General features: G+C 43.4%; 1 long non-coding RNA gene across 1 annotated transcript; it reads right to left on the reverse strand.

Annotated features, from left to right (window-relative positions):
- Nucleotides 1-314: 314 nt before the first annotated feature.
- Nucleotides 315-15,170, reverse strand: LOC146174039 (uncharacterized). Its single transcript, XR_014701687.1, has 4 exons — nt 15,022-15,170; nt 13,148-13,186; nt 4,039-4,096; nt 315-523 (listed from the first exon to the last, which is right to left on the reverse strand). It is a non-coding gene; the product is annotated as an uncharacterized LOC146174039 (long non-coding RNA).
- Between the last annotated feature and the right edge of the window lie 4,137 nt (nt 15,171-19,307).

The raw sequence follows: 19,307 nt of genomic DNA on the forward strand, positions 1-19,307 counted from the left end.
ACCCAGAGATGGTGCTTAGCACGACTTGGCACTTAGCATTATTGCGTGCCCGGGTCGGACGCAATGGCGCTTTGAAAGCATTTACCATGATTTAGCTGGACGTGGATTATCCTGTCCGTATGCCTTTAGCCAGTCATCTCGTAAATTGCATGGTTTTAATAGCGATTTGAATAAATGGTAACTAAGCCTTCCGATGTCTTCGTCTTCAAAATTACCGTCAGCGATTCATATCAGTTCATATTGTTGTAGTGTTTCTAGCTCAGTGTAATGTTTTCCCGAAACGTAGGTGTAGGTTTGAAAGGAATGTTTTGATGTCGTGGCCACACTCTGCTTTTTATTCAAAAGCCTTTAGGCACCAAAACTGCAGTCTGAGTTGCGTCATGCTGCATGATTAGCTTTATGCCATAAAGTGTGGAAGCGGAGATTCGTTGTGCACGCAAAGAAGAGGTAAGGTACGATCATGGAGCTTTCGCCGGCATGTGCACCCAGGGTGGCATGGTTTTCCCCAGCTTTCAGAAGGACACTGCGACAAAAAACACAGAGTGAGCGTGAATTATACAGAGAAAGCATAATCGACCCATGCGATTCCTCGATAAAGCTTGCGTTAGCATTATTGTGACGTGCGCACAGTTCGGCTTTCGCCGCTGAGCGGTTCCCAGCTTGGGAGAGAGTGGCGTGATCCTGTCTAGATATGACCACGGAGTCTGGTTGGCTAGACAGGCTGTAGCGGTCCCACCTCGCCGGCCATGGTCGAAATCTATTTGCCTCTGGCTCTGGCCAAGCCTGGGCCAGGGTATATTTGATTCGCATCCTAAGTAGATAAACATGAAAACCAGGAGAAGGTGTGCTTAATGGGCCTGTACACGACGCACCTACACATAACATAGAACAAACACTCCCTATACGGTTCTCAATGATGCCAACCATCTAATCCATTTTTCTATTTTATCTGCCCATTTGAACCGTTCACCGCAGTAAGTACAGCGTCTTTTCGTCAATATTATCAGTTAAAGGTCTTCATTGTGTACACAAGTAAATTGAGCATCGACATACGCACCGTCGTATTTTTTTTTTTCAGAAACTCTCGTGATGGCCAACTATTATAGTTAGGTATGAAAAGGCTATAATCTCCGAACACATCAAAAATAGTAACTTTGCCTTTTCTATAGATAATAAACACAAACAATTCTAAATTTCCCTCGGACGTTATCAAACTCGCCTTATCCAAGGCATGCCAATCCGTGCAAAGGACGCTGTTGTTATAAATGTTCCACAAATTTGGTCGGCTATAATATTACGTCGAGCTTTTTCTTGTGATTTGTGTAGATATGCTGGTAAAATGAAATATATTTGTAAGGCGTGGGTTTATTTCTGAGAGGTTGTTCACTGGAGTAGGCATAAAAGCAGCCACCAATCAGCGAGATCAGGCAGGCGCCAGCTAGTTTAAGGAAGACCACGTGGCTCAAGCGTAAAGCCGCCTTGTTCTTTACTGTGGCACCCGGTCAGAAACAGAGACAACACGGCGATTTGAGAGGCTGACAAGACCAATAGGACATAGGGATGCTTGAGGCATCGGACATGCACTGTTTCGCGGACGTGTCGGCGAAGATTAGAAGACAGCGTTAGGGGCTCAATAAGGTGCTGCGCAGGTGATGTCCACTTCAACATATGATAGGGACCATTGTATTTTGCATGAACTTTCCTGGAGTGGCCCCGGGTACTGGGAGGTATCCATAGCCAGACTTGAGCCAGGTGTGAAAGGCAAGGAAGGTGGATTGTTTGTTGAGAGCTTGCTGGGGGCATTGGATAGCCGTCGTGAGGGCCGTGCGATCTGGCGACAATATTCTGCCTACTTGACAGCTAGCGAAACAGTGGTGCACTCAGAAGTGTCAGTGTGGTAAATTAGCACGGAGTCGATGGGGATGATGGGATGTCGACCATAAAGATGGAAGAAAGGAGAAAAACGTGTAGTAGATTGTGTGGCAGTATTGTAAGCGTATGTAATGTAGGGAATAATCAGGTTGCAGTTTGTGTGATTCGAGCTGACGTGCCGCCTTTGCCGAAGGTAACCAGGCTGCGTGTGCCGCTTCTCAGCAGGGTAGTACTGAATTCGTACCACTTCTGAAGCTGTAAATCTGGGCAAGGGAAAGATGAGTTCCTGTTCTCACTTCTTAACAAGTTGTGGTCGTCTGGTAATTAACTTTGGCTTTAGGAGACAAGCGAGAATCAAAACATGCTGCCTGGTTACTTTTGGAAAAATCGGTATATAGCTAGAATATCACCCAGAATTTTGTTACAATGCTCAGTGAAGGCGTTTGTTTAACGATGGTATGCAGTGCAAGTTCAATGAGTTACGTTGCACTCTCGAAAGAGAGCTTGAATTATTCGGTCGCGGCCTCGGCTGCTGAGCTTCTCCCGACGGGCGCTGTGTCTAAAAATGAACCGCCGCAGAACAATAGATGCCGCATCCGGGGCTCTCGCAGCCGGGAGAGCAGCGGTTTCAGCATACCGCATCAGGTGATATACGGCAACAATAACCCATCGTTTGCCAGCTTCCGTCTACGGGAAGGGCTCGGATATATAAATGCCTGTGCGGTCGAAGGGCAAGGCGGAGAAGGGTGTGGCTGCAAATCTTCAGAAGTACGGTGAATGGGCACCTTGCGGCATTGGCAGTCAACGCACGAGCGCATGTACATTGCAAGAAACGTATATATGCCACGCCAGTAATATTGGAGCCGGAGGCGCGTGTATATCTTGAAAAGACTTCCGTGACCGCATTGCATGTCAGTGTGAAAGCATGAGCAAATATAGGCAAGTAGGTGTCGAGAAACGAAGAGGAGCCATTTGCGCTCATCCTAATGGTAATTCCGATGGTAAAACAGGTTGTCTCAGAGGTCAAAATGCGAAGCTTGACAACGCAGTGTTCGCGATAGTGGAACCACCGAGAGGTCGGATAGCAAGTCGAGAACAGCCATAATCCAAGGATCCTTGCGCTTTTGAGAAGGCATGTACCTGATGGCGGCAGACGGCGCAGGAATTTTGATTGCTCAGAGGCTGGCTATTTCTGCGTGGTAGCGGGAAACGGGACAAGGTATATGCTTTTGGAGGGTGGTCACCGAATGAAGACGATCTACCAAAAGAAACTCGCTCTGTGAGTTCATGAGTTCGAAGTCGTCTTATAGTCGTTTATTAATTTGTTCAAGGCTGGAAATGGCGGCCTATCTGCTGAAGAAGTCAAACAGCTCAAGGAGGTATGGACGATAAGGGCGCTGCCAGGTACGTCAGCAGGAAGCCGAGAAAGCCAAGTGCACTGTCCGGTTCAGGAAAACTGCTTTTGTCGAAGTTCCTTGCAGCTGTATAGACTGAAGAAGGTCGTGCACAGAAATCGGCTCGGAGGAAGCTCGATGGTTAAGGCGAGTTAATGTTCATAGGCCTGATAACCTAAGCAAAATCGCATTGCTTTTATCTCGCTGGGTTTTTGTTTTCTATGCATAAATTGTTTACATCGCATCTGCATAAAACCCACCTTGACATATCAATGGTTAGGTCGTTCGAATGTAAACCTACGAGCCGGCCCCGGCAATTAAGGGTAAACGGAAGACACCGGTGTACTGATAACTGCCTGTCAATGTTAAATGTGTCCGAATTGTTGAATGTTCGAAAGTGGCTTCATTAAGGCGTCCCTGATATTCTATTCCGCTTTCGAACATTTAACTAGCTGTGTAAACCGAAATAAAGCCAACTGCACAATGAACGACGCTACAAGCTGATTTTCCGTGCCCTTCTAACTGTTAATGTTCCCCACTTTTCAAGACAAACGCCCGACATGTATGTACCGCACTGACAACTTTTTCGTGTCGTCCTTCGTTATGGCCTCTTGAACTTCATTGCTGAGCCTTTGCAATCACTAATGAAATTTCCAGCCATGATGAATGTGTGTTTCATTATCCTAATATTGTTGCGGTCAGGTGCAGAAGCGGATTTAAGAAACTGCCAACGTCTCAAGTTTATATCTATAAAGGTAAACTGTAGACTTACCACTCCAGGACATAAACGGATGCTTTGTCTAGGTAAATGAACTGGATTAAACCCGGGCCTAAGGAGAAAGTAAGCAAAGGATGTAAAAGGCGTTAGGATCTTGTGCATATGACTATATTTTATAGCCATTCACAGCGCAGTTCCATTACTCTGTCACTGCTCCGTGTCACGTTTAAGACATGCATTAGCTATCCTTTGATTCATTACCATGCGCCAGCGCACCATACGAACGCAAAATGTTAATGCGTTTTTATGGTCGTCAACTGAAAGTTCTCGACGCAGCAATGGTCTGAGAACCAAATCAATGCCCTACCAAACGACTTCCATGCCTGTTCTTTCTTTCTGTTCTGCCCCGCACACTTGATAACTAACTATTCTAACCGGAGATTACGAATGTTTAATAAGAATATCTAAGACACACATCTCCATCTTTCCATGATGACTTGTAATAAACTGCGGTGAGTGCGCATTGGTGGGCGTCAAGTAAACAGCGCATGATTTTCCTTAAGACTGATGCTACGAGTGTCTTCATTTGCAACGCGGCTGAACTGGCATTCGGCTCATATGAAATGAATAGAGAAGAGGTTTAAAAAGCGATACTGCGGAGACGAGTAAAATGCGGTTGGCAATATTATGTTAACAGAGCAAGAACATAGGTCAGCTTTTTTTACATTAGATTAAATTATATTTCTCGTATTGAATGAGATTCATGAACAGCTTTTTCTGAGTAAAGAAAATCCAACCAAGAAGCAAACATTAATTGCCTCAATTTGCTTTTTTTCGTACCTCTCACAAATTAAACGACAGTCAGAATGAAAGCTTGAGTTATTTAGACAATGTCACCTTCCTCAAAATTTTCAGTTCTCTTTGAACGTCTTTTTTGGTCTTTTTATTTTCATCGTTTTTGTAAAATTTTCAAATGATGAGCAGACCCATAATTATGCAAAAATAGTCTGTAATACATCCAATTATCCTTGTTAACTAAGTTTTTCAAACAGGTTCATTTGCATATTCCTTAAGGCACTATCAATTCTTTCTTTAAGCCCTATTTTAAACGTAAATGTGATCTACACGTCCCATTGCTTAAATTTCTATGTGCGTAATGTGTTTAGCTTCCCGCTTCTAAGAGTGTTCAATACGAAATCGCAAGTGTTGATTCCTTTCGAAACTTTCTCAGAATACAAAGTCAAACTCCAGAAGACGACCGGGAAAGAAAGGCGTTTTCGTTCCAGCGTATACACTCACGTTTTAAAAATACGAGCCTCCTACTATAAGAACGACGTGATTCAAGGACAGAATTTGACTACACCTTTTTATTTTATTTATTTATTTATTACATACTGCAGGCCGTGAGGCCTAAGCAGGAGTGGATTAAAAACTAATTATTACAGTGATCAGTAATATCAAAATGCAAACAAAACAGAGCACAGACAGCAGGAAATGAAAAATGATAATAGATGTATGTTGTGGCTCGTTAAAGAGTGCTAGTGCCGCATTCATCGGGCTCAGCCATTTTTGACGTCTTTATAGGGTCAGCACTGAGGAGGGAACCTTGGAGATCACAACCAGACATTTTACATCTCCGTTTTGAGTACAAGTAAATAGAGAAAATCAAAATGCTACCAAGTCCCTACTTTCACCGCTAGTGTACCACGGATGTTAGATAAAAAATGCATGAAATTTAAACGATGACTTAAAGATCTTTATTGCTTCCTACCTCATGGTGCCTCGGCAACGTGCATTTAACCTTATCGTACTGCATAATAGTTCCGAATAAAACTCTCTCTGCTGCACTGTGGTGTAGGTTCTGAAGTTGCTCGTTGACTGGCTACATAGAGGAACTGCTTTTCATGCAGTCGGATTACTAATGTATGATAACAACTTAGAAAGAAGGAAAAAGACAATGCCGCAGGCCGGGATACGGGCTGTCGTACTGAGAGAAATATTCATGCTGTGCTACCTCCATCCTTAAGAGCTTCAAGTTGCACTGCGCAGTTTTGCATATTGGAGATCCGAATAACGGATTAGTGCTACACAAAGCTGTAGTTTTCACTCTAGTTCCCACGAATATGCACTTGAGCAGACTTTACCTGAATACTAAAAAGGATTGTTTTTCCTCTCAGTATTTTTCCTCGTTTGTCATTGTATAAGGTTGGCGTTGTAGAGAGCTATACTTGGCAACCTAAGGGCTTACGCCACAAAGAAACATATTTATAACCCAGATAATCAATAAAGATGACTACCACACTAAAAAAATTGGCATTTATCGATCGAGACCCACAAAGAACGGGGGGGGGGGGGGGGAGCAGCGGAATAGCTACTCCGTAGAAGGTGCATTTATATCAGACATCCCAGGTACACGGACGCATAATCTCGACAGATAATAAATAACAATTAGAAATTCGCGATCTGCCGAAGAGTGCATGAACCCAGGACTACAGTGAATGCAGATAATCTCGACAGATAATAAATAACAATTAGAAATTGGCGATCTGCCGAAGAGTGCATGAACCCAAAACTACAGTGAATGCTTCTTTGCATAGGGTTATAGATGTGTTTGGCGTTCCTTTCAATTCTCCACTTTATAATTGCAAAAGCGAATAACATTGTACGCATAGAAGATGTATGTTTTGGCATTGTGGAAACATTTCATTTCCTTAATGCCTTAATGATTACTCTTTTGGCAATAAAAGTTGTTTCTCTCTCTTCTCTCTCTCATTTCTTTTTCTAGTGTAGCTGCTGTCTTGAAGCGGTCAAGCATGATATCCATCGCCGCATACAGGACGAAGAAGGTAAATATTGCATTGCATGACGTTATGCTTACCATAAAATTTCAGGAGAGCATTTGCGTGACCTTACGCGCAGCTAGACAAAAATATTTTGGCCGTCCTGCAGTGATCCTTGGAGCGCTTCTGATTCCTCGAGAGAGAGAGAGAGAGAGAGAGAGAGAGAGAGAGAGAGAGTAAGAGAGATAGTAAGAAAGTATATCTCTCTAAAGAGAGAATGACAAAAAGATACTCCGTTCTTCTCTATCACTCTCTACTCTGAGAGAGAGAGAGTGAGAGAGTCTATCTATATATTACAGGGAGAAAATCTGAGAGATTCTCTCCCTCTCACTTTCTCTACTCCGAGATAGAGTAGAGTAAGAGGGTGCTCTCTACTAGAGAGAGAAAGTCGGAAAGGAACTTGTCCTCTCTCTCACTCTATCAAAAGAAAGAGAGTGAGGAGAAGTTAGAAGGAGAGGAAGGAGGAAAATAAAGAAGAAGAGAATGAGAGCGACAGTATGCTTTTTCTCCAGAAAATCGCCTTGCTCTCTTTGTGTGACAGAGTTCTCCCTCTCTCTCTAGAGAGAGAAAGAGTTGAGAGAGACTCCATTTCTCTCTCTTTCTCATTAGTGATTATTATTATGCATCATTAACTATAACTATCGGTCACTATATACAGTAGACCTACCGATATCCCGGGGAATCCCGCGGAGATATCTCGATCAGTTTCTGCATGAACATTTTGCGGACGCCACTTACGAGTTGTTAAAGGCCTCCGCCTTAAAATATTCCATAACCGCTTCCACTCATGCGAGCTCCCCTTTCCTTATCCTGTTAATCGCAGTTTTGAGCAATATAAAGGAAACGTTTTTCGTTTGCCGTTAAACGATCCAGAAAAGCTCCTTTCGAAATTTGGCTATTTTATTATAGGCGCCTATTACACAGTGAAAGCCAATGTGGACGCGTTCTTGCGCGCTCCGACGCTATGTTATTTAATTTATAAATAGCGTTGATGACAGTCTCCGTTTTTGTGTACATTATCTATTTCTGCGCTAATAGAAAGGATATCGAGGTCATCCGTTTGCACCAGATCAATGGCAAGAACATACTTCCATTATATTCCCAAGTCAAGCCGGATTTCGAACGAGACAGTAATGGGTACGGCTTACATAATCTAACTACACTATCGATTTCCTCAGGATGACGACGTGATCTTAACGACAACGATGAGCTGAGGGAAGAATGCGGTAATCTCAATCCTGAGCCCGATTCCGAAGAAATATGTGATGGATTCAGAATAAAAGAGCAAACATCGCAGCGAAACCATAATCGACAATAGGGCTTAATGAAACAGTGGCTACTGGATATCGTACTTTTAGTCTTGCTAGTGGAAACAAAGAAGAGCCCACCCATACTTTGGTTGCGCTATATCGTGGATAGAGGGCGGCGCTTTTCTTATATAAAACTATCATCATTTACGGTACATTCTAAAAGAAAGTAGTATAACTGACTCCTTTCCATAGATGTCATGATTTAAAAGAACATCCGCAAATACAGTGTTCTGCTACTTTTTCGGAACCTTTAGGCCCCGCTTCAAGCGCTCCTCTTAGGTGAAACCGCGCAAGAATCTTGCTTATCGTTGACCCTTTTGTTGCGTAGTAAGTATGACAATGGCGCTTAACGGGATTGGTTCCGCATACTCAGAAATCTGAAACCGCTGCAGTGAGATTGAGGGAGGCGAAAACGTCAAAGCAAATTTTATAGCTGGATCGATGAATAGCTGTTAGGAGTGTCCTCTTTGAAATGGGGTGGTGATAGTCACCACCATGCTCAACCATCCTTTTTTATGTTTCAGCTGATATAATCCGTCACCTTTAGTGACTTTCCTTTTAGAACCGGGTTATCTTGAATACGCGTGTTTCATTTCGATTTAGCTTTCACGCGTCCCATCTCTGCTATTTATCCGCCAATCTTCCACATGTCTCTTGCTTACTTCTACCGCCGATTCGTTCACGCTCCCTTTGTTACCTCTAAACCACAGGGCCTCGGCTAAAGCGACTAAGTCCACATCGACATCTAGCTGGATACTGCCAAACTCCAGTATGATATGCTCAATTGCTTCTGGGCATCTACCGCACATGGCACAAGTTCAATCTTCTTGACTAAACTTCCTTCTGTAGCCTCGGGTTCTAAGACATCCGGATCTAGCTTAAAAAAACAATGCCGCTGCCTCTTGAGTTGTCACAGAAGGTTCCCTTCTTAATCTCAGTTTTAATTTTCTTCATATGTCTAGTGTCGCCTTATTTTCTTTTGAATCATTCCACTTTTAGCTTCTGTGTTGTTTGCCTGCCGTTTAATGTTTATTTTTCATCCTGCCTTCCTGCAAACTTACTGGTTAGTTTTCTTGTCCTTTTCGCCCACTGTGAGTTAATAACATTTCGGTATAAGCATTAAAAAATCCTAGAGGGCACTTGGACCGCTAAAGTGCGATGAGGCGAAAGTCATAGCGCGGTGGATCGTAGCCATCCACTACGGCACCTCTATCTCCCTGTCTTCTTTCCCTCCTATCTTCCTCTCTTCCTTTACGGCGTGGTATACGTGTCTGTGGAGAATTGTGACAGATGCTGCGCCTTCTCTATCCTATAAATAAATTTCAAACGCCTCTGATACTTGTTGTACTAACGCCTTCTATACACCTGGGTCTGCTTCTGTTTGCTGTGTGGTGCGGCGTTCGAGGAAGGGCAAATAACGACCGCCTCACGGACTCCTGGATCGGACGCCCGGCGGGATCAGCTTCGTATATGCATGAATCGCCTGGTGGCGTCATGACCTGTCGTGATGGTACATCGCGCGCCCCTTGTCGAACACGTTTCATTGAACGCATCAAAGTTCACCGGCGTTCTAATATTCGTTTACACGAAAGGAAAGGCACAGTATCTGTCACTCGCGGGATCCCGCTATCAACCTCACGGTAGAAAAGAGGAATTAGGAAGAGGGTTTCACAATCCGGGGCGCAGCATCGTTAAAAATCATGTTCAAGATAGGAGTAGTTTCATGCTTGAATTGTTTGTAAAAGCCCACGCTGAACCCATCTGGCCCGGTAATTTACCGTGGTTTAAACTGTCAATTACATGCTCGACTTCTGTCTCACTTATGTCTAGTTCTAATCGATCTTTTACCTCATCGTCGAAGCGTGGTGTCAGCTCCAGAAACTGATCTTTGAATGTGCTAGTGTCTACTTCATACGACGCGAAAAGCGCCTGGTAATGTTCACTGAAAGCCGCATGGATGTGATCATTGTCTGCGTGGTTTCTTTCAGCATTTGCGTTTCCAACCCTAGTGCTCCCTTTGATGGCGCTTCCCCGGTTGCGGCGTCCTCTGCCCTTTCCCTCATTAATGCCCCCCAATACCGTTCTTCTTCCATTAATTCTTGTTTTTGTTTTATTTTCCTTATATCTTCCATCCATTTCCCTGGCGCACGAGATTCCTGTTGAAGCAACATAAGTAGCAGTGCCCTTAGCTGCGTCTCTTTGTTTTTATTCAAACCGTATACAGGTATCCCTATTTATTGCTTGGATATTTAAAGTTTCTTTACAGAGCTCTCACTGTTGCCATATATGTATGCTTTTTACGGAGTCTACTTTACCCCCTTATTACTTTACTGGATTTACAAACTTCCCACGAAACATAATTCCCTGGCTTTTCAATCCCTTTGGAGCATTCAACTAAACCGTGGTCTGAAAAAGATACTGACACTAATTTGTAAGTATTACCTCTCGATTCGGGATCGACGAATGCATGGTCGCGTAGTCATGCCCCAGATCGACTTCGAAAAAGCATTTGACTGTGTTTCTCACGAAATTTTTCAGTCCATTTTGGATCGTGTGAACGTTGGTTCAGTTACCTGTAAGGGCGTGGCCCTGGCGTACCAAAACTGCACAAGATTGATCGTAAACAAGAGTACGGGGGCCCCCATTAGCGTTCCGCGTTCGGTGAGGCAGCGGTGCCCCCTTAGCCTTCTTTTGTTTTGTATTTACATTGAGACCTTTTGTATAAAAATAGTGAAAAAACATCATTAATGGATTTATGTTACACGCAGCCGAGGTGAAGTCGTTGGCGTACGCGGACGACGATGCTGTTTTTACGGTTCACCAGGAAGGCGTACCGGAGGCTTTCAAATGTGTCCGTCAGTTTTCCCATATTACCGGTAGTAGGGGGAACTGGGCCAAGCGTCTTGGTTTATGGCAAGGACAGTGGCGATCAGAGCCTGACCACTTTGCTAATATGATGTGGGCGAAGACCCCGACCAAGTACTTTGGTAACGAGCTGGATTGTTATCTCCAAAGCCAGCAATATTGGAAAGGGAAGACGCAAGAACAACCTGAGGAAGCAGAGAAGTGGAAAGGCACCAACATATCCATTTTCGCCAGAGTTACAGTATGTAATATTTTTTCATCAGCAAGCTATGGTACGTGTTGCATTGTACGCGTGTAAACTTACAAGAACATAAGAGGATTTTTGTCGTTTTCATTTAGGTGGCGGAATGGAAATGAAGATGGGAGTTTGGGGCTCGGCTTCTCTTTTTACTCCAGGTGATGAATCGATTTTAAATTTTTCGCGACGTTTCCGACCCATTCTTGCTCACCGTCTGCCAAGGTAGGTGTGCGGCGTCTGTTGCTGGAATTTGTTGTCTCTACTAAAGAAGTAGCGTGTGGGATTTGTGGATATTACAGGGAGGTCATAGAGAGTGTTAGATTTCTTTCAGCGCTTTTGTCTCTGGAATATTTGTTTGGTGTAAATAGAAAAAAGTTGTACAGCGATCTGTGTGATATTGTCTTTCCGAAACCTTAGTACAGGGCCATCCATATACAGTGGAGGTCCTAGTACAGATGTATTAATGAGAGTTAAGAAAATGCAAGTGCCGCCATGAGCTCAGACTTTTGTGTTTAAAATTACATACAGGAACATTACTAGTAAAAAGTGTTTTGGAGGGAAGGGGAGTTTTTACAGTGGGGTGCACATTGTTTAGTCTGTAAGCAGCCAGAAACAATAGATCATGTTTTTTCACAATATTGGGACGGGTTTATTTTTAGGATGTATTACAACAGATCATAAAGAAGGATTTTCGACTAGACTCGCTCGGCATTCGATATTTAAGCATAGAGAATGAGGATGGGGTTCCATTTGACGTAATTATGCTTATGGGCCTCCACTGCATATGGCGCTCTAGAATGGCAGGCTATCACCCTGACAGGAATGTAAGACCTGCTCGAATTTATTTTCGGGAGAGTATGGAGTGGTTTATTGCTATCAAAAAAACAGGTGCAGAACGTCCCGAGTTTTAATGCGACGAGGCAAGTCTAACGCTGGCTGATCATGACATTCATTCATGTACATACATTGCCTCGTGTGTCTTTTTCATGTTTTGGTCGGAGTTTCCTTTCGTGTTATGTCGTGTGCCAAAGCCAGGCAATAAAGAAAAAATGATCTGGGTCGTGGCGCAGTGGTAAAGCGCTCGGCTGAGGGTCCAAGGGATAGAGGTTCGATTCCCAGGGGAGACAGGATTTATTAATTTAATTTTAACTCTCGTTCTCGAAAGCGTGACACCCTCTGCCGACATATCCTGCTGGCAACAATGAGAGCTTAAAGGCTTTCGCCATAATACGTTAGCTGTACATATATTGTCTTCCATTTTCCTGAGGTGTTATTCTTACAATATTTCGCTCTGAACCTCTCGTGCCTTGAAAGACGCCTTGCCCATGTCTCCCTGTACTACTTAGTTTGAAGGTTTGCCGTGGGCTCCGTACTATCTCTCCCGCTGATATTTATTTCTAACCCTGACTGGATTTCGTCCCTTAAGCACAAAACCGTGTTCCCAAAGGTAAGCCATGGCACCTTTATTTCTTAACAAATACATTTAAGTACTTCATATCTGTTTTACCCCCATAATGCCCTTTGCTTCAGTGTAGTTGCGGCGCCATCTCTCGTCGCTGGAGGAAAACGCCGCGGCTACACGGCGTTGAGGCAAGAATGATATATTTTCGTGATGAGGCTAGATGTGGCCTCCACCGCCCTTGGTATGAAATTTGGCGTTGAATTCTAACTCCCTTTTAATTTTATCAAAATAGTTCCGATTTCGCATCATGCCTGAACAAACCAGGCAAGCACCTGTGTCAAGCATACTAGGCCACAAACTGGCCAAAATAAATATGCCCAAGGTTTACGCAATGTTTCACGCAAATGAGCTTCCGGTTGAGGCAGTATAATTTTATAAATGACTGAAATTAAGTTACAGAGAACAACATACGAAATTCGAAACTCATAAGAGCGCAAGAAATACTTGCCTTCCAGATGGTTGGCAATGTGCACACCAGTAGATTTTACTGAAACAAAGTGATTGTTGCTATCAAACTCTATCACGTTTTACGTCAATTCTATAAGCCGCACATCATTTGTTGACAAAACACTTGAATGAAACAGTTTTGCATCACAGGCTGCGGCTGTTCTTTTGTTTTGCTTTGCCGATGCTTAGTAAAAGTTGTTTGCCTGCTATTCATAAGGAACAAGATTTTGAGCGTGTAACGAGCCATTTTATGAGCACGGACGAGTTGGCTAGAAGGGTTTACATTGCAGGCATATTATATATTCTTGAATTGATAAAGTAGAATGCCCCCAAAGTTGACATTGATTGTCTTTTTTATGAGGTTTCCAGGAATGCAGAGATCAGAAAGCAGACGACAGGTTGGTATTGTAAATACTCGTAGTAGAGGTACTGAGGAGGACAGCCTTATCGCATGGTTAACGAACAATGCTAACATCCAGATCCCGTTACAGTTTCTGCATGAAGATAGGCTGTACGATACGTTTTAAGTTATAGACAACCGCATATGATGCCGCATGATGGGTCTTCAGAAAAGAGAACGAAATAGCGCAGGTGGTGGCGTTGTAGTCCAAGAAAGAAAAATGCCCGAAATTGAAGTTTCTAAGTGCTGAATCGCTTCATTGGCCAGTTAAACTAAACATTTTACTGCTTTTTTCTTGTAATACAATTCTTTTCTCGCGCTGCCTTAAATAAATATTTCGAATTTTCTCGCGAGCCCATTTTTGATGCTAACGTATTTGGCATCAAAAAGTTGTTCACTGGGATGCTGGCAGAGAAATTGAAGATGATGCGTAGGCACCTTGAGCACCAACAATGCCAATTAGCCATTCTATTCCCTCCGTAGAGCGAAACATCGGGGACAACTTCTGCGCTTTATCACAGATTTGTTCATAGCTCGCGCGTCAGTGGTTATAGCGAAAAACTTCAAACCCAGTATACCGGACTTCGGGTCCTGTTTTGGCCGAAACTCGGTAAAATATAACCCGTCATTCTTCTGAGGCATTCTAGCGCACGTTAAAAGAGATCCATGCAGCCGAACTAATCCTGAGATCTGTAAAATGCACCCTTAATAGCCTGATTAGCATTGAGACGTTAAACCACTTAAACCGAATGAGACAAGTTTGTTTTATTTCACTTTACACGCTTGTATGATGATTCGCACCATAAAGTGTGCAGTAATTAGGTGGCCGAATGCGGGCACTCAATACGTGCCCTGAAACCAATACCTCTACTTTGAAATCAGCGTCCAGCATTTAGCCATGTGTAAGACTCTGGCTTATGTGTGTTCAGGGCTTCGTGGTGTCGTTGCACCCCCCCCCCCCCCCCCCCCCCCCCGGGCTAACAATGCGTTCACAAGAGGCAGACTATTGGTTCGTGGTTTGTTGTGGTTGTGAAATTAGGCCGTTGGCTTGTTATCCATCAAGTAGTAGTGATATACCGTAATTTATGAATCGGCGACTGCATATTACACCTATATGAAACTTTATATTAGATGCAAATTCAAAATGAGTCGCAATGAAACAAACCTGCTTTCAACACCCTTTTCGCATCTATTACGTAGCCTAAGTTTACCTGTTTCGAATACCAGCACTAAATTTATCAGCTTTAGCTCACCTAGTTAGGGAATCAAATAAAAAGAAAACATACGCAACACACCAACCACTCGAAGGGTAAACATTACCGTTGCATGAATAATGAATTTTTTTATTGATTTACACTATTCAATAGCTCAGTGTATTTTGTACGTTTGCAACCTCCAATGAATGTAGAGGAAATGCAGGGGGACAAGCGACAATAACGAGTGCCTTAAAGGTTTTAAAATGGGTTCTTACTTACTTTAACTCAGCAACGAAAAGGATTAGGAAGAACGCCAAACGCTTAGCAGAGTTCATCATCTTTAAACACTCAAGAAAAGCGCAATTTGAATATTACCAACTGCTAGTGTCGCCAGCAGCCGTAGCTAGCCATTTAGTATATATACTTTAAAATCTTTTCAAATAAATCTGTAATAAAATATTGAGCAGCTTTATATTCACAATGCACAAAATAAAATTGGTCTGATCATGATAGTCATGCATATTTTTGCGGGTAATGAGAGCCAACCGGCAATTTCCATTTTATAGGTCGGATACCTATTATATAGCTATTAGGCAAGCGGGAATTTCGGCATTAAATTATCTACGTTGCAAAAAGAATCTATTGAAAAATAAATTTCGCTACAAGTAATGCAGCAGTGCCTAAAGAATCATTGCAGCAACCATGTGCTCGAAGAATATTTTGAATATTTTAGGAGCCACTACGTCTAATATTGTAGACATCACCACATCTGTTTCCACGAGGAGGGTAGAATGTTCTTATAGGGACATAGATAGGGAACTTGTGGGCGTCCGAATCTTTGGTGTTACTTTTAGGAAAATTTTGTTATGTTGCCATATCAGTTTAAACCACAGAAGCAGGTGTGTTAACATCGATTGAAAAGCTCACTGGGCTACTCTTTTCGTGAATATTGAGATATGCAACAAAATAATTTCTTTGACCCCCAATCTTGCTTCAACTCTTAAATTGTAGGCTCAGGCGAATTGCTTAGTGACCATGTTTAACATGATTCAACGGACACAGACGTGAGGAGCGGACATAACAGGGGTGCTTCACGCCAACGTCTCCGGCGCTTTGTTAAAAATAAACACCGATCACTGCGTTCCTGTTCAGCTGTTTTCTGGAAACAAGCCCTAGATTGACTAACCACGAACGCCATCCTGTTCTACTATCACGCAGTCAATTCGGGCTGAGATTGTGTATCAGAATGTCAGGAATTAGGCGATGTGATCTCTACCTCTGACGTCATTAGAGAAACGATTATTCAAAAAGAAAGGGAAGTGTCATTTCCTTTTTATGACTTGAAGCTTCACTGGGATCTCCAGTTTCGTGGGTATTTTTGAAACATGGTAACAAATTGGCTGTTGGAAACATAAAATCAAAATTTCAGGGGAAGCGGGGATGACCGTTCTCACAATTTCCTTGCAGCGATCCATATTTCCTGCCCATATCAGAAAAAGAGAATGTGCGGTGACACAGAATAGCAACGACGTTTAGACTTTTTATCATGTATGAAAAACAGGGTCACAATATTAAAAAAAGGGATGTTTATCAGGTGAATACGTTGTAAACAGGTCAATTTATTTGCTCTGTAAGGAACCAGTCCACAAAACCGGGCCTGCTCTTGCACAGATATTAAGGTCGGGATTAGCTGCAGGGGTTCATAATAGATGCAGAGATGTGTTTATTGGAAAGAAGGGCAGAGAGGTTGGCTGAATTGACTAAAATCTGGCCTGGTACTCTGCATTGAAGGGGAAGGAGAGAAGAAAGAAGATTATGATGGGTGACGATGTGAGAAAAGGCATGTTAAAATATATAGACAGGCAGGGCAACTTGCTTTACAAGCGTGAGCCAAGTCCGGTGGCTAACAATAAAAAGCGGCAAAGAGCCCGCCCTGCGTGGACACCTTTCTCTTTGTCCTGCAAAGTGCCCAGCAGCAGCTCCTCCGACAAAGGCCAGTTATCCAAACGCTTGATGGAAACGGTTAGCACTTTTCGTTCGCGCGCATACACATGGGCATACCAGTAATATATGGTCCACAGTCTCGGGCATGTTACAAGTTGAACATTCCCGGGAGTCCGCCTGTCCAATTAAGCGCAAGTATCTGCGCGAAAGCCAAGTTTAAACTAAGTTTATGTAGCAAGCATTCATAATGTCGCGGAATTACACGTGGAACAGAAAATGTCAGTGTTCGATCGCGTCTTTTTACACAGACCTGTCGGGCGTCTGGCTGGGCTCAGTAAGCTGGCGTAGCATTCTTCACACAGCTTGTAAGACATGTCGCATTCGCTCTTGAAAAAGAAGTAGCTGTTTGGAGGTCATTGCTGAGGAAACGTTTTGCTTCAACATCGGCCTGCTTATTTCCATTGAGCCCGTAGTGGGCAGGGGCCCATTAAAACATCCTGTGGCCTTGCAGTCAGACAGATATTATGAGCTCTATGTTGTTCAGTGCCAGAGATTGGTAAGCGGTGCGGCGTAAAAAATGTTCCAAAATTAGCAATGCAGTCTTTGAGTTCGTGAATGTACACCATTTTTGAGGTGGTTCCTGAAGGGCTACAAGTTCAGCAACAGTTGACGTAGAAGTATATGCTCGAAAAGGAAATCTAGAATCGTTTTATGAGCGGCTATGACCACAGGTGCAGGGGATGCCTGTGCTGAGTTCCAACATAGATCAGTCTGCGTATACGTCAATATAATTATGGTATTCTGAGATGTGCGCCAGAGTGAGTTGCTTGAGCCCACTAAGTGGCATTATTGATTTCTTAGTATCTCGGGAACACGTAGGTGCACCGAAGGTTTATCCATCACAAATAGTAGTTGGGAGGGATATGGGATAACATATCCTATTGGTACTTGTGACTGATGGAAGCGGACTGCACTTGTAAAACTGCAGTACGGCCGCTCATTCAGAATTTTGCTCAGTGGGTGATAATGGTGTCGTCTAAGCACCCGTAAATATACACGAAGTGGTTCATGTGAGAAGTAAATGAATATTCGGCGAGCATACGCCTATTTAATTGTGCCTTTGTTGGAGGTGTAGCTGGGCAGCCCAAGGCATATATCTTTAGTGCCTGCACTTGCACGCTCTCTAAAGTCCGCAAGCAGAAAATGCTAATATTAGAGTTTACTGGGAGGCTTCTACGGGATGTAGCCAACAAAGTCTCATAAAGCCGTAGCAAGGCGCGCTCATTGGACCCAATTTGACGTCTGCTGCCAGCTATGAACCGAAGATGACAAAAATTATTAGCCTTTTCGTCACGATAATAATATGTTTCGACCAATATAGTATGCGGTCAATATTTACCGCCAAGAATCTGTGATGGCAGATATACGGTATCATTACTCCATGAAGAGTAATCGGGCAGCGGCTGACACATTTTAGCGTAAGTGTAATCACTTCACACTTTTCTGCTGCTAAAAACAAACCTTTACGCTCGTAGGTAGTCGATCGATGTCGATGACACAGCTCTTTGCAATCTCGCACGTAGTTGTGAGCGCGTTGAACCAGAAGTTCAGATGCAGATGTAGTCAGCATATGCCCTGATGTGGACGTTAGTTGGCAGTTCACTCATTAGGCCAATTAGAGCAATGTTATATATAGTTCGGCTGAGGAACCCTCCCGGTCGAAATGTACAACTTACCTGATAACGAATAATATCTCCATCAGGTATAGTCAAGTAAACAGAGCGACTGTTGAGATAGCTCACAATCCACAGGTACAGCCGGCCACCAACTACCAAGTCGTCAAGTCCCTCAAGAATAGCAACATGGAGCATGTTGTCGTAGGCACCGTTTATATCTAAAAAAAAAACAGCAGCTACTAGTCGACGATGACACTTTTCGTGTTTACTGTCGCCACAAGGTCGATGACGCTGTTGATGGAAGACCGTCCCCAACGAAATCCAGTCATCATATTCGGATATTCGGATAAAAAATATTACTTTCTACAGATCACTCAAGTCTTGCCAGCATCATTCGTTCAATAATTTTTCCAACACAGCTTGCTAGAGCAACTGGCCGGTATGAGGTAAGCTCGAAAGGTCGCTTTCCAGGCTTCAACAGAGCAACCAGGCGACTAATCTTGTATTGTCCAGGAACAGTACTCGAAGCGCACTTGTCATTGAAGTAATGAAGTAGCACAGTTCGACAACCCTTGCCTATATATGATAATATTGAATAAGAAATCTTGTAAGGACCAGGCGCAGATGAATGCCGACGAGAGGCAAGAGCAGCGTCTAAGGTTCAGGTATTGAAAAAGGCAAATCGTACTGGTCGTTCGGCGAAGATGGCACAAAACCTCCGAAATTGGTGATTGTGCCTTGGTTGTGCGCGCTACCATTTTACAGAAACCTTCGGCTACGTCAACTTCATTGCGGCGTTGAAAAGGGCGATGGCAAGAAAAGGGTGCCTTATGGAGGTGAGCGCACGCTTCACGCAACATTCCAGATACGCGACAGTAGTGTACGCAGACCCAGTGATTAGCAGAACTGTCTCCAGCGTTGTCGTCCTAACCTCTCAAGGTGGCC

The sequence above is a fragment of the Amblyomma maculatum genome, chromosome 11 (assembly GCF_055883805.1).
Source record: "Amblyomma maculatum isolate TAMU_Amacu chromosome 11, ASM5588380v1, whole genome shotgun sequence".
NCBI lineage: Eukaryota > Metazoa > Arthropoda > Arachnida > Ixodida > Ixodidae > Amblyomma > Amblyomma maculatum.